Source organism: Bubalus bubalis, chromosome 6, assembly GCF_019923935.1.
Source record: "Bubalus bubalis isolate 160015118507 breed Murrah chromosome 6, NDDB_SH_1, whole genome shotgun sequence".
In the NCBI taxonomy this organism is placed as follows: domain Eukaryota; kingdom Metazoa; phylum Chordata; class Mammalia; order Artiodactyla; family Bovidae; genus Bubalus; species Bubalus bubalis.
Window position 1 is genome coordinate 80,024,155 of NC_059162.1, and position 12,636 is coordinate 80,036,790.

General features: G+C 42.5%; 1 pseudogene; it reads left to right on the forward strand.

Annotated features, from left to right (window-relative positions):
• Positions 1–2,272: 2,272 nt before the first annotated feature.
• Positions 2,273–6,301, forward strand: LOC123334205 (annotated as a pseudogene).
• Positions 6,302–12,636: the final 6,335 nt, after the last annotated feature.

Genomic DNA, 12,636 nt, shown 5'->3' on the forward strand with positions numbered 1-12,636 from the left:
CCAAGGCTTCTGTGGGTTGGCTCAGTGAAGATCATCTGACCTGAAGCTCACTCTGCCCTTGACCAGTGGGCAGAGACAGTGGCCTCCACACCACCCAGCTCAGAGTCAAAGCCTGCTGACCACCCACCCACATCCTGTCCTATCTCTAACCTAGCTTCCCTTCTAAAATGTTGTCATTTTGGATACTTTCTATGATTAGATTCGTATCGTATGTAACTTTTTGGAATTGGCTTTTTTCTACACAGTATAATCCCCTGGAGATTCATCTAAATCATGATACAGATTTTTGTTTTTATTTATCACCTAAAGTCCATACATTAAGAATTTTTCAAACTTAAGTTTAATTAATTTTTTGAAAATTCACTTAGATTGTGTGTGTGTGTTTAATTAAAATCTGTAGCTGAAGTTAGTGTTTGCCACCTCCTAGCTGGGAGACCTTGTGGATGGCTTGATCTTTCTGAGGCTCCTTGTCCTCACTTTTAGAGTGAGTATAATAATTACAGCTTTATTTTAGTTTGACTTTTTAAAGTTTCAAAGGGGAGGTACATCCATATTCCCCTCATTAATGTAGGCTAATTATAAAAATGCAAGACAGCCTCTTCTTTAGCCACAGGGAGACTCAGTCCATCTGTGATGGGGATAAAGAGCAGGTCTTGTGCAGAAGGACCACCTTTTCTGTGTGACCCCCTGTCGTTCATGTTATCCCGAAGATCTAAATGGCTGGTTGGCCATTTCCAATATAAAGAACCTGAAATGGGCCCACACCAAACTCCTCAAGGCCCTCTTGTGGACATCCTAGGGGAATCTGTTAATGTCTCTGTGTGCCATCCGTCAGAAACAAGCAGAGATGCCTTGTGAGGTGACGCCCACGTCACTGGAGGCATTCAGGGTGAGGCCAATGGCTGCGTTCTCAGGTGTGGGACTCAGCAGAGGGTACAGTTTGTAGATGACGGGCAAATGTATTTAATTCAACAGAGTAAGACATAAAAAGTCCCTGTTTAGTCATCTGCTCAGAAGGGACTCTGGATTTGAAAGGTCCTTAAGGCTTAATGGGTCCCCTTCGGGGACAGGGTTTTACAGGGTTTATAAGGAGCAAAATTCAATGGCCAAGAACACCTCTGGCCAACTGGGAAGCCCGATACAAATACTAGCAATCTCACAAAGTCTCTTGATTTTAAATGAACTCAGTTTCATCTAAGTAGCATTTTGGCAACGTGCCACTAGAAAGGAAATTTCCCTGTGTGTATGTTATTTTTTAAAAAACTGAGAGACCCCGGTTTGCCATGACTGTGCAGGTTAAACAGGAAAATGAAAACATACACACACTTGTTTGTGTTTCTGAAAGGGGACAGCAGAGTTCAGTATAGAGCTGGAAACAAAGCCAGAGGCTTCCTGTGAAATGTCTGTGGGCGGGAACTACAGACTGCCACAATAACTTCCAGTTTCTTATGATAACAGTTACAAAGTGGCCATCAAGTAAGAACCAAGGTCAGTCCAGGCACATCCAGGGTCCTGGGCTTTGAAACAGTATCTAAAACTAACATAAATCCTTGAAAGCTTACAAGTTCTTGCTCTTTTGACTCCACATTTGAGATGCAGAGGGGAGCTAAACTACATCTCTGTATATTTAACATTTTTTTTCCCCCATTTCAACTTTCAAAATAAAACCTTTGCTTAGATCAGGCAGAGCCTGAGGAAATGAGAGCATCACCCACCCTGGGATGAGCCCATCCCACTTGAAGACTGTAAGAAGCTTGTTCCACTGGGAAGAGGTCCTGCTCACCTTGGTAGTGAGTAATTCCTGCTGGCCGCCACTGACCTCAGGCTGAAGCGAGGCCTTCAGGAGCACAGAGGGAGATCTGTGTGCTCCTGCGCCTCTCAGCTTCTGGACAGCCCAGCCCTGCCTGGAATCGCTGGGCACTGACATGATGCCTGAGACCAGATTACACGTCCTCATTTTTCATGATGAATCCTACCTACTGTTTTTTCATTTTGTGAATCTTGATAAGAATAGGAATCATAAGATATATCTTTACATATCTCTCCCCACCCCAGACCCCAAGTCCTGAGTGCCCCTTCACCCCTATGCTTCTTTTTTATCCCTGTAATTGCCACATTTTGTTTCATGATTTTCCAGTCAGCTTCACTAAAATGAGCACCTTTCAGGCAGAAACAATATCTTTTTTTCTTGGTCTCCCCTGCCCCGAGCAAAATGCCTTGTCTGTATTAGGTGCTTGGTAAATGTTTATTGACTGAACATAGAGGAACCAGAATGCCTAGGAAGGTGGACAGGATCCATAGGAAGGGGATGACCTTGGAGTTCAGTTTACCAGAGGAACTAGGTAAAGATGTGTGTGTGCTGGGAGTCTGTGGTAGACATACTAATGGACCCTCAAAAATGTCCATGCTGTGAATATGTTACATGGCAAAGGAGAATTAAAAATTGCAGATGGGGTTAAGGTTACTCTCCTGCTGACTTATAAGTCAGGAGATTATTGTGGATTATCCAGGTGACCAGTGTAATCACAGGGTTCTTATAAGAGGGAGGCAGACCAGTCACACTCAGAGCAGAAGACAGAACAACAGAAGCAGAGACTGGGGTAATATGGCCACAAGCCAAGGAACGCAGGCAGCCACCCGAAGATGGGAGAAGCAAGCAAGGATTCTCCCCTTGAGCCCCCAGAATGAACGCATCTCTGCCAGCACCTTCATCTTAGCCCTGGAAGGCCCTGAAGACTTCTGAGCTCCAGAACTGTAGGATAACTTACCATCTTATGAAAAAATAAAAATAACCAGAATGAAATTTTTTGGCCAATTCAATATATTTGTATTGTTTTAAGCCCACTGAATTTGTGATAATTTGTTACAGCAGCAGTTGGAAACTAATATAGAGGCTAAGCTTAGTGGAAAGAGCCTAATGAAAGCCATGAACTTGGAAAAGGAAATGGCCATGTGGGAATAGTTTGCAAGCATCCAAAGAGACGTTCCCAGCTGAATCACCATAGATCAAAATATGATCAGAATTAGTTACTAGCTCCATGTGTGCTGCCTCTAGCCTCCAAGTGATGAATGTCTCCAATAACTTGGGAGATGCCCTAGTGAGTTACTATAAAAGGGTCTGTCAGACCTGGGTTCGAGTTCTCTGCCTCCTATAACTGTATGGTCTTCCGCAAGTTATGTCACCTCTCTAAGCCACAGTTTTCTTATCTGCAAACTAGGGATAAATCTGTGTCTTAACTAGAAAGTTGGTGTGAGGATTACATAATACATATAATGTCCTTAACATAATGCCAGTCACATAGTAAACAGTAACTGCTGTTACTGCAAATAGGCATACGATCTTGTTTATAACAACTGTCTTTGAGGTATCCCTATATTCCTCACTGACTGAGTCATATGCAGAGTCTGTGGTTGGCCTTTCCTGGTGGCTCAGATGGTAAAGAATCTGCCTGCAATGTGGGAGACCTGAGTTCGATCCCTGGATTGGTATGATCCCCTGGAGAAGAGAATGGCAACCCTCTCCTGTATTCTTGTCTGGAGAACTCCATGGACAGAGGAGCCTGGCGGGTCACAGTGGTCTACAGTCCATGGGGTTCCCAAGAGTCAGACACAGCTGAGCGACTTTCACTTTCAGAGTCTGTGGTGTGTTCTGGGGACAAAAGCCTGAGAAGAACAGCCAGGATGGCTGAAAGACCCCAAATTGAGTTCTCTTAAAAGAACTCCCAGACTTCTCTGGTGGTCCAGTGGTTAAAACTCCACATGCTAATGCAGGGAACGTGGGTTCAGTCCTGGTCCGGGAAGACTGCACCTACTTCCGGGGCAACTAAGCCCGTGTGCCACAACTACTGAACCCGCACGCCTGGAGCCTGTGCGCAGCAACAGGAGAAGCGACTGCAGTGAGAAGCCCACACGCAGCAGTGAAGACCCAGCACAGCCAAAAATAAATAAACAAAATTTAAAAAGAATGGCTAAATGGATGGAGAGGTTTCACATGAAGCTCTTGAAACATTTTCAGGACTGGTTACACGAGTGGACTCCCTTACTCAGAAAATTATTAGGAATTTCAAAATGACAACAGAACATTGAAGGAGCACAGGGCCCTGCTCCACAGTTCACACACCCATGATGTGACCTTGAGTATCACCATGTAAAAGTAATATCATGTAAAAGTGATGGCCTCACTCTGTGAGTCCGTGGTAACAACAGCCGCAAGAAAGTGAACACGTTCAAGGCTTCGGAAGATGATGACAGTGGGGATCACAATCGGAAAGAAGAAAACAGCACATGGAAACATGACGAGGAGGAAACATCAGAATGGGGCAGAAGTCAGAGCATCAGCAAGAGGAAGGCTGTTGTCCTAGATCTGAGAACATCCCTTGCGGCCCAGCTCTGCTTTCTGGTACTCCAGGAGGATCCCTGGCCATCCCACCCACTCAACAAGGCTCTGAACAGAGTATCAATCAGGTTGATGCCTTTGCCTGTATAGAGCAGTCCTGAAGGTTTTACAGCAGCACGGTAGCTCCCTGGAATCTGACAGGCCACAGTAACTTTCTCAAAGAAGGAGTTAGTCCTGTCTGGAGGATGATGCAGATAAAAATGTGGCAAGTGGATTATTTTGTTATGGAAGGATTTGGCATCCTGTTGCTGGCAGAATCTCATCCCAGCTTTGCTAGTTCACGGTTGTGGAGGAACTCTGTGGGTGCCTGCAGTCTCTGTGTGGTTTCAGAAAGACATTATTTCAATGTAGAATAAGACTGCAAGTGACCTAGCAACCACAGCCCCAAACTGGACATCTGTGTGTTTAAAATGGGTGGGAGTTCTCCAGCCAGTCCTTCCCTTTGCTCACTAAGGGATATCCGTGAGCCTCACGCTCCAACACTTTTGCACTCATTCCTACCCTCCAGCATTGCTGACTTTATAAAGTAGAAAAATAGAAAACGTGACTTTGTAATAGATATACTTTGTCTTTTAATGGGGCTCTGTGGAGGGGAGTTCAGCCTTTTGTTTTTCTCTCTGCCGCCTAGATGCCTCTTGGGCATTCTGTTGTGTTCTTCTCATGCTGTGACATTGTGACCACATGTTCGAGCCAGAACTGGCACCTGAGGCTTGTCAGTGTTGTGAACGTCTGTGCATCCAGGGAATGCTTTCTGTTGGAGAGTCCTGGGATAGCTCTAAGTGCTCTCTTCTAGCTCTGCCGTGAAATTACTGGGACATTTTGTTAATTTATTTCCCCTCTCCCCCCAAGCCCACCGTTCTAAAATGTGTTTCTGATTTTGTCTAGTTTCTGCTTCTGCCCTCCCTCCCTCCTTCCCTCCTGTGGTGTTCTCGTTCCTTCTGAGCCGCAGCTGTACTTAGTTCTCCATCCAGGGGCTGCACCAGTTTGACTGAGGCAGTTTGGAAGGACGCTAAACTGGAGCAGAATCTAGTTCGATTTAGAAGTTAGATTATAATGCATGTTCCAAGGGTGGGAACTGGAGCCAAAGACGGTGACTGTAATTATTTTCCCAGATGAGCAGGGCCTGTGTGTCCAGACTATTTCTGTGGGTTCTTGCATGCCCCTCTTTGGGGAAGGAAATGGGTTGTTGCTGGCCTTAACATTTAGTATGGTAAATTCTTTGATCCTGAAAGTGGGACATCTGAAGAGAAGGTGGCCTTGATGAATGGCTTCATGTGTGTGGCTGTGCCTGACTGTAGTGGTTGGTAAACCTTTCAGTCCCCATCACCTGTTAAACCCAGGATTTAAATACCAGCATGATCCAGGATGCCCAGACAGAAACCTCTTAAAGGTTAATGCAGACATGCTTTTAAAATGACCTTTCATCAGAGCACCTAGAATTCAAATAAGTAATGATTCAGAGTCCTATAGCAACCTCAAAGTAGCTTTTATCTGATTCTTGTGAGTGAGGATTGCAGTTCTTGAATGAAGTCTTTCTTTAAACCAAATCCTTGAAGGCTGGGAGGATCCTCAGCCACCTGGTCTCAGAGAAAGATGTGAGAGTGACAGGCATTTCCTTATTGTGTGTAGATCACTTTCTTCTTACTTTCCAACTTCTGAATACTCTCTAATTATCACTGTTTGTGGAGGGCTCAGACAAATACAGGAGTAACTTTGGCTAAAATAGGAAACACAGTCCACTTGCTGAGGTTTATTTAGATCCCAGGGAGGTCTTCACTTTTATATAAACTCATTTACCATGGACATTCCGAAGAGAGCAGAGATTTGTGTGCATGGATGGGTGCACATGTGTATAATGTGTTCATGAGTGAGGGTCTTATCAGACCAAGTGTTTAGGTACATTGTCCTTTTTTTTTTTTTTTTTGCCTTTTTTGGTCTCATTTGTTTAAGCTTTTTGAATCTCTTTTTAAAAATTGAAGTATAGTTGATTTACAGTGTTGTGTTAATTTCTGCTGTGCAACAAAGAGATTCAGTTATATATATGTCTGTCTACTCAGTCATGTCCGACTCTTTGTGACCTCGTAGACTGTAGCTCACCAGACTCCTCTGTCCTCTGTCCATGGAATTTTCCCAGGCAGGAATACTGGAGTGGGTTGTCATTTCCTCCTCCAGAGGATCTTCCTGACCCAAGGATTGAATCTGCATCTCCTGCATTGGCAGGCAGATTCTTTACCACTGAGCCACCTGGGAACTCCTCATCTTATATATCATGATTTGCATCTTCTAACCCCAATCCATCTCCCCCAAGGTTTTTTAATCTCTTATATTTTCTAGAGCTGCTCCTGTTTCCCCTTTCTCTTTGTCATTGAAGTATTTAAAAGTTAACTTTTTCTATCAAAAACTTACTGACTCTATGTTGGCTGGAACAAAGGGTTATATCTCTATTAGGCAGAATCTTACCTGCAGTCTTCACAGAGATACTCCGCCTAGGAGATTTAAATGGGGGGTTAAATAGTCAATATGTTCAAATGACCTATTTTTTCAGACTAGCTTGAAAGGTTTTTTCCCATTTATTTTAACTCCATGGGCCTCTGATATGATGAGATATGACACAGCTTTGGGTATATCATCACATGTTCTAGAAATCAAGGGAAGAAGGTCACTGGGGAACTGGAAGTAGGTCTCCACTTTGGCTATTTTCCCATGACCCCTTTGCTGGGTTTTTCCATTTGTAGTTGGCCTTCACTTTCCTCCAGGGCTCTTTTCTCTCCAGTTTTCTGTTCATGTGTGTGTGCTTTTTCTCCTGGGACAACAGTTTTCTACCTGGAGAGAAACTTGTGTGGTCCACAGCGCTCTAGAAGAAATCCAAGTATTTGCCAGTGAAAGGAGAGGGAGCAGGGTCTGCGACGAGAGCTGATTGTACTTTGAGAGGAATTGTCTACTGCGGTGATAGTAGACATGCCAGAGGGTAAAAAAGAAGCAACAGATTTGACCCCAATAGAGACAACTCGAACTAAGGGGAAGAAACTGCAGTCATAACATAAAGGAGAGCTTTGTAATAAGCCAACCAAAGAGAGGAGAAACTTTGGCACCTCTGTCCCCAGAAGTGTTCAGGCAAAAGGTAAGCAACCACTGAGCTGGAGAGCAGACAACTCCTCATCACGGCAGGTGCTCAGATTCTGGAGAAATGAAGAGTTGTGCTAAATGCCTAAAATTATTTCTACTTCTGATACCTGGTGTATGATGGTTGCTCAGTTGTATCCTACTCTTAGAGACCCCGTGGGCTGTAGACTGCCAAGCTCCTCTGTCCATGGAATTCTCCAGGCAAGAATACTGGAGTGGCAGCCATTCCCTTCTCCAGGGGAACTTCTGACCCAGGGATAGAACCTGGGTCTCCTGCATTGCAGGCAGATTCTTTACCATTTGAGCCACCAGTGAAGCCGTCAAATTTTTAAATAATGGATTTATTTTGTATTATTGGCTGTGCTGTATCTTCACGGCTGCCCACAGGCTTTCTCTAGTTGTGGCGCCTGGACTTCTCATTTTGGGGGCTTCTTGTGTTGTGAAGCACAGCCCTAGCCACATGCACCTCAGTAGTGCAGCTTGAGGGCTCTGGAGCACAGGCCCAATAGTTGCAGCACACAGGCTTAGTTGTTCTGTGGCATGTTGCTGTATGACATGCGGAATCTCCCAGACCAGGGGTCGAGCCTGTGTCCCCTGCATTGGCAAGTGGATTTTTATTCACTCCATCACCAGGGAAGTCCTCTATCAAATATTTTAAGAAAGTAGGTTTTTAAGAGCCCTCAAGCTTTTCTCAAAAATTTAATGCAATTTTTGAACAATATAGAACACACATACACACTCACACACATACTGTTCTTTCCTGAATTCACAGCTTTCCACATGTTTTGTTGTTGTTATTCAGTTGCTAAGGTTGTGTCTGACTCTTTGCGACCCCATGGACTGCAACATGCCAGGCTTCCCTGTCTTCACTGTCTTGGAGTTTGCTCAGGTTCATGTCCATTGAGTCGGTAATGCTATCTAACCATCTCATCCTCACATATTTTCCCTGTTGTGATTATTCTGCTTAGATGCAGTTTTTCTGCCTATGCATTTTCATGACTATGTAATATTTCACTGAATGGACATAGTATAATTTATTATTTCCTAGTTATTGAGTGGCTTTGTTTTTTGCAATGTTTAATTATTATAAAGAGCTATGCTCTAGATTTTTTGCATATGCACCTTCTCTTCCCTCTTGAAATACTCTATTAGAATAATTAGAGCTCATTAGATTGCAAATTATACAGCTCATTGGAGCAGCCTAAGTAAAAGAGGTTTGTTGATAAGCATACAGAACAATCACAAAGATACAAAGCATAAGACACACGTAGGAACTGGAAAGGGGTGTCCAGCGCACCCCACCTCCCCTCCCTGGGCTCTTGTTTTCTTTAGATTGTCTTTCTTTTTGCCTACTCCTGGTTTCCTGTTCCCTTATAACTGGTTCATATGAGCCTTTGACATGCCTTGGAGCCAGAGACCTCAGGTTTTTATCAAATGAGTCCAGAGCCAACCACTATCTGATCAGAATTTCAGTATCTCTTATGTCAGATTCCCAAGCAAGAGTCTGCTAAGCCACGGGCCTCAGACTTTGTGACCCGAGCTCTCCTCTGATTGGTGGAGGGAAAAAGGCTTGGTAGTGGTGGCAGGGTTCTGGAGTCTGTCCAGATTCAAATAGAGCTCTACCACTTACTAGCCATGTCGATGTGTGTTAGTTTCTTGGCTTTTCTGTGTCTCTGTTTGCTTCTCGGTAAAATGTGGATAGCTCTGCCACTTACTGCATGATGTTATTATGAGGATAAAATAAAATAATCCTTGTCAAGCATTTAAGAAAGATCCTAAGTCCTCAATATGTGTTAGCTCTTAGTTGTTTTTTAAAAAATTTTGTTTTGTGGAAAAATATACATCACATAAAATTTACCATTTTACATTTTAAATGTACAATTTTACATTTTAAATGTACCAAATTCAGTGGCATTAAGTACATGCACATTTTTTTTTAAGAAGTAAGAGGAATCCAGATGGGAAAAGAAGTAATAGAACTCTATTTTCAGCTGACATGATACCATACATGAAAAACCTTAAAGATACTATCAGAAAATTACTAGAGCTAATCAATTAATTTAGTAAAGTTGTAGGATACAAAATCAATACACAGAAATCCCTTGTATTCCTATACACTAATAATGAAAAATAAGAAAGAGAAATTAAAGAAACAATCTCATCCACCACTGTAGCAAAAAGAATAAAATACCTAGAATAAACCTACGAGGAGACAAAAGTACATACACACTTTTTTTGGCAGTGCCACTTGGCTTGTGGGATCTTAATTCCCAACCAGAGATCAAATTGGGATCCAGGCAGTGAGAGCATAGAGTCCAACGACTGGACCACCAGGGAATTCCTGAGTACATACAGATGTTTGAATGTACATACGTATTACCACTATCCATCCCTAGAGCTTTTTCATCATTCTAAACTGTAGCTCTTGTTTTTAAATTATCACTGTTACATGTATTTCATATATGACTGCTTGGGTCCACCCTTTGAAAGGGTATAATCGGGGTGCTCCATGAATATAGGAACATAGTGAATAGACACTCTTAAGTATTTACTGAAAATATCACATTTTTATTGATACAACTCTTTAATCCTTACAGATCACTTTTACATGATTATTTTATGCAGTCCTCCCAAGGAAGGGCTTCTTGGAGTAGGAAGGGGTTATGATCCTTATTTTACAGGAGACCCAACTGAGGTTCAGGAAATCTAAATTGCTCAGCTTCTCCAATCTTCTTACTTGTTGAGTTAGGACTCAGTGTCAAGTCTTTTCACTCCAAGTTCATGCCTTTTCCATGACATCTCAGAGATGTGATTACTCAACCAAGCTTTATACCCATTTGTTTTTAGTTCTTATTACATACTCTATTTCAACTTACGAGAAAGAAGAGAAGAATTTCGAATTGGAACTTGTGGGTGGGTTTCATCTGGGAAGTACTGGCCTACAAGAAGTCTGTCAGCTGGTTTAGTTTACATCTTAACATATAGGAAAAACAGTAATAATTTAACTTTATATTGTATAATGTGATTCTGTGAAAGCCAAAGAGTGGAAGGACTGGTTAATGAATCTCTTAACTTTTATTTTGAGAAAGTCCTGAAATATCTGATGGAAACAAATGGCACTCCTAAGTGGACTTTTCAAAATGAGATAGTGAAAAAGGCACCATTAGAAACAAAATGGGTGAGTGTCTGCTGGTATCTTATGGTTTGTACAGAGAAACATATTTTGTCTGATTGGCTTGATTAAATATTTTAGTGAAAAATGCCTTTGCCAAATACCAAAAGTCTTATAAAAAGTCTTCATTTTAAACAAAAACTACAGGAAGAAAGCTTGTGTGGACTCAAGGTACCCTATAGCAGCTTTCTAACAACTAGACTGATGTTTGCTATTAGGCAGTTTTTCCATTAAATTAATGGCCACTTTTGGGGCTAGATACTTATCTTCCATTTGGCACTCAGGCTCATTTCCTTGTCACTTGTTCTAAAAGAAAATCACTCAGGAGAACTGAACACCTTAGTGTGATGAGCTTTTATTGTGTCTGTTCTAATCATTCTTTTTGTATGAAACTTATGGATTCTCCTATGCCTTTTCATAGCAAGTCACATATCTCTTCTTTGGCTTTCAACCTGGTATCCCACCCCATCTGTCCTGTCCTGATCTTACCCTATCAATGCTGCTCTACTTTCCTTAATGCAACAGTACCAGGTATACTGATTTCCTTGTAACTCTCAAGTATGCTATATTCAGCAATCCCTATGTCTTTAGTCATGCCCTTCCTTGACTTGTGTGGAGTAACTTTCCCCTTTATCCATCCTGAACATTTCAGTTCCTTCACTGCCACCAAAATCCAACTTATTCTCTAAGGTTTTCTTGACAGTTTCAACCTATATATATTTCATTCTATTGTGAGTTTGTATAGCTTATAAATTACTACCATCTTTTTTTGAGCACCTATTAAGTGACAGTCCCTTTATCTCTATTCCTCATTACAACTACACAAGGTCAGTTTAGTTCAGTTGCTCAGTCGTGTCCGACTCTTTGCAACCCCATGAATTGCAGCACGCCAGGCCTCCCTATCCATCACCAACTCCCGGAGTTCACTCAGACTCACGTCCATCGAGTCAGTGATGCCATCTAGCCATCTGTCATCCCCTTCTCCTCCTTCCCCCAATCCCTGCCAGCATCAGAGTCTTTTCCAATGAGTCAACTCTTCACATGAGGTGGCCAAAGTACTGGAGTTTCAGCTTCAGCATCATTCCCTCCAAAGAAATCCCAGGGCTGATCTCCTTCAGAATGGACTGAATACACAAGGTAGTTATTGTCATTATAATTTTATAAAAGAGGAAACCAAGATTCAGAGAGATTAGATAATTTTCCCAGAGTCACACATCCTAAAATGCTCAGCTGAGGCTAGAACTGTAGGGATGACAGATAGATTCTAAAGCTCTTACTCTTACACCTATGCTGTGTCTTAATACCATGCTGCTTCTTGTGTTTTCTAAGTGTTTTATGTGTGCTAGTTTTCTCTCCTTAATTGTCTCTTAAAATCAGGGGTTATATAATTTAAAACTTGTATCCAACTGCTAGTTGCAGAGATTCAGAGTAATGATGGCTTCAATAAGATATATGTTGATTTTTCTCTTACTTAAAAGGAGTTCAGAGAAGGTCAGCTGGGACTGATGACATGAACCCTAAGGGAGCATTATGGTCCTAGCTTCTTTTAGCTCTTCCCTGGGGCTTCCTTGGCTCAGATGGTAAAGAATCAGCCTGCAATGCAGGAGACTGGAGTTCAATCCCTTGGTCGGGAAGATCCCCTGGAGAAGGGAATGGCTACCCACTCTAGTATTCTTGCCTGGAGAATTCCATGGACAGAGGAGCCTGGTGGGCTGCAGCCCCACAGGCACAAAGAGCCGGACATGACTGACTGACTAACACTTTCACTTTCTGCCATCCCCAGGGTGTGAGCCTTGTCCTTTTGTTTATAAAATGGCATCTGGAAGTCCACCCATCATATCTGTGTTCCAGGCAAGGTGGAGGAAAAGATGAAGGGAAAAGGGAAAACAGACAGCTTCTGTTTATATCTCATTGGGCACCACATATGCAAGGAATCCTGGGAAAT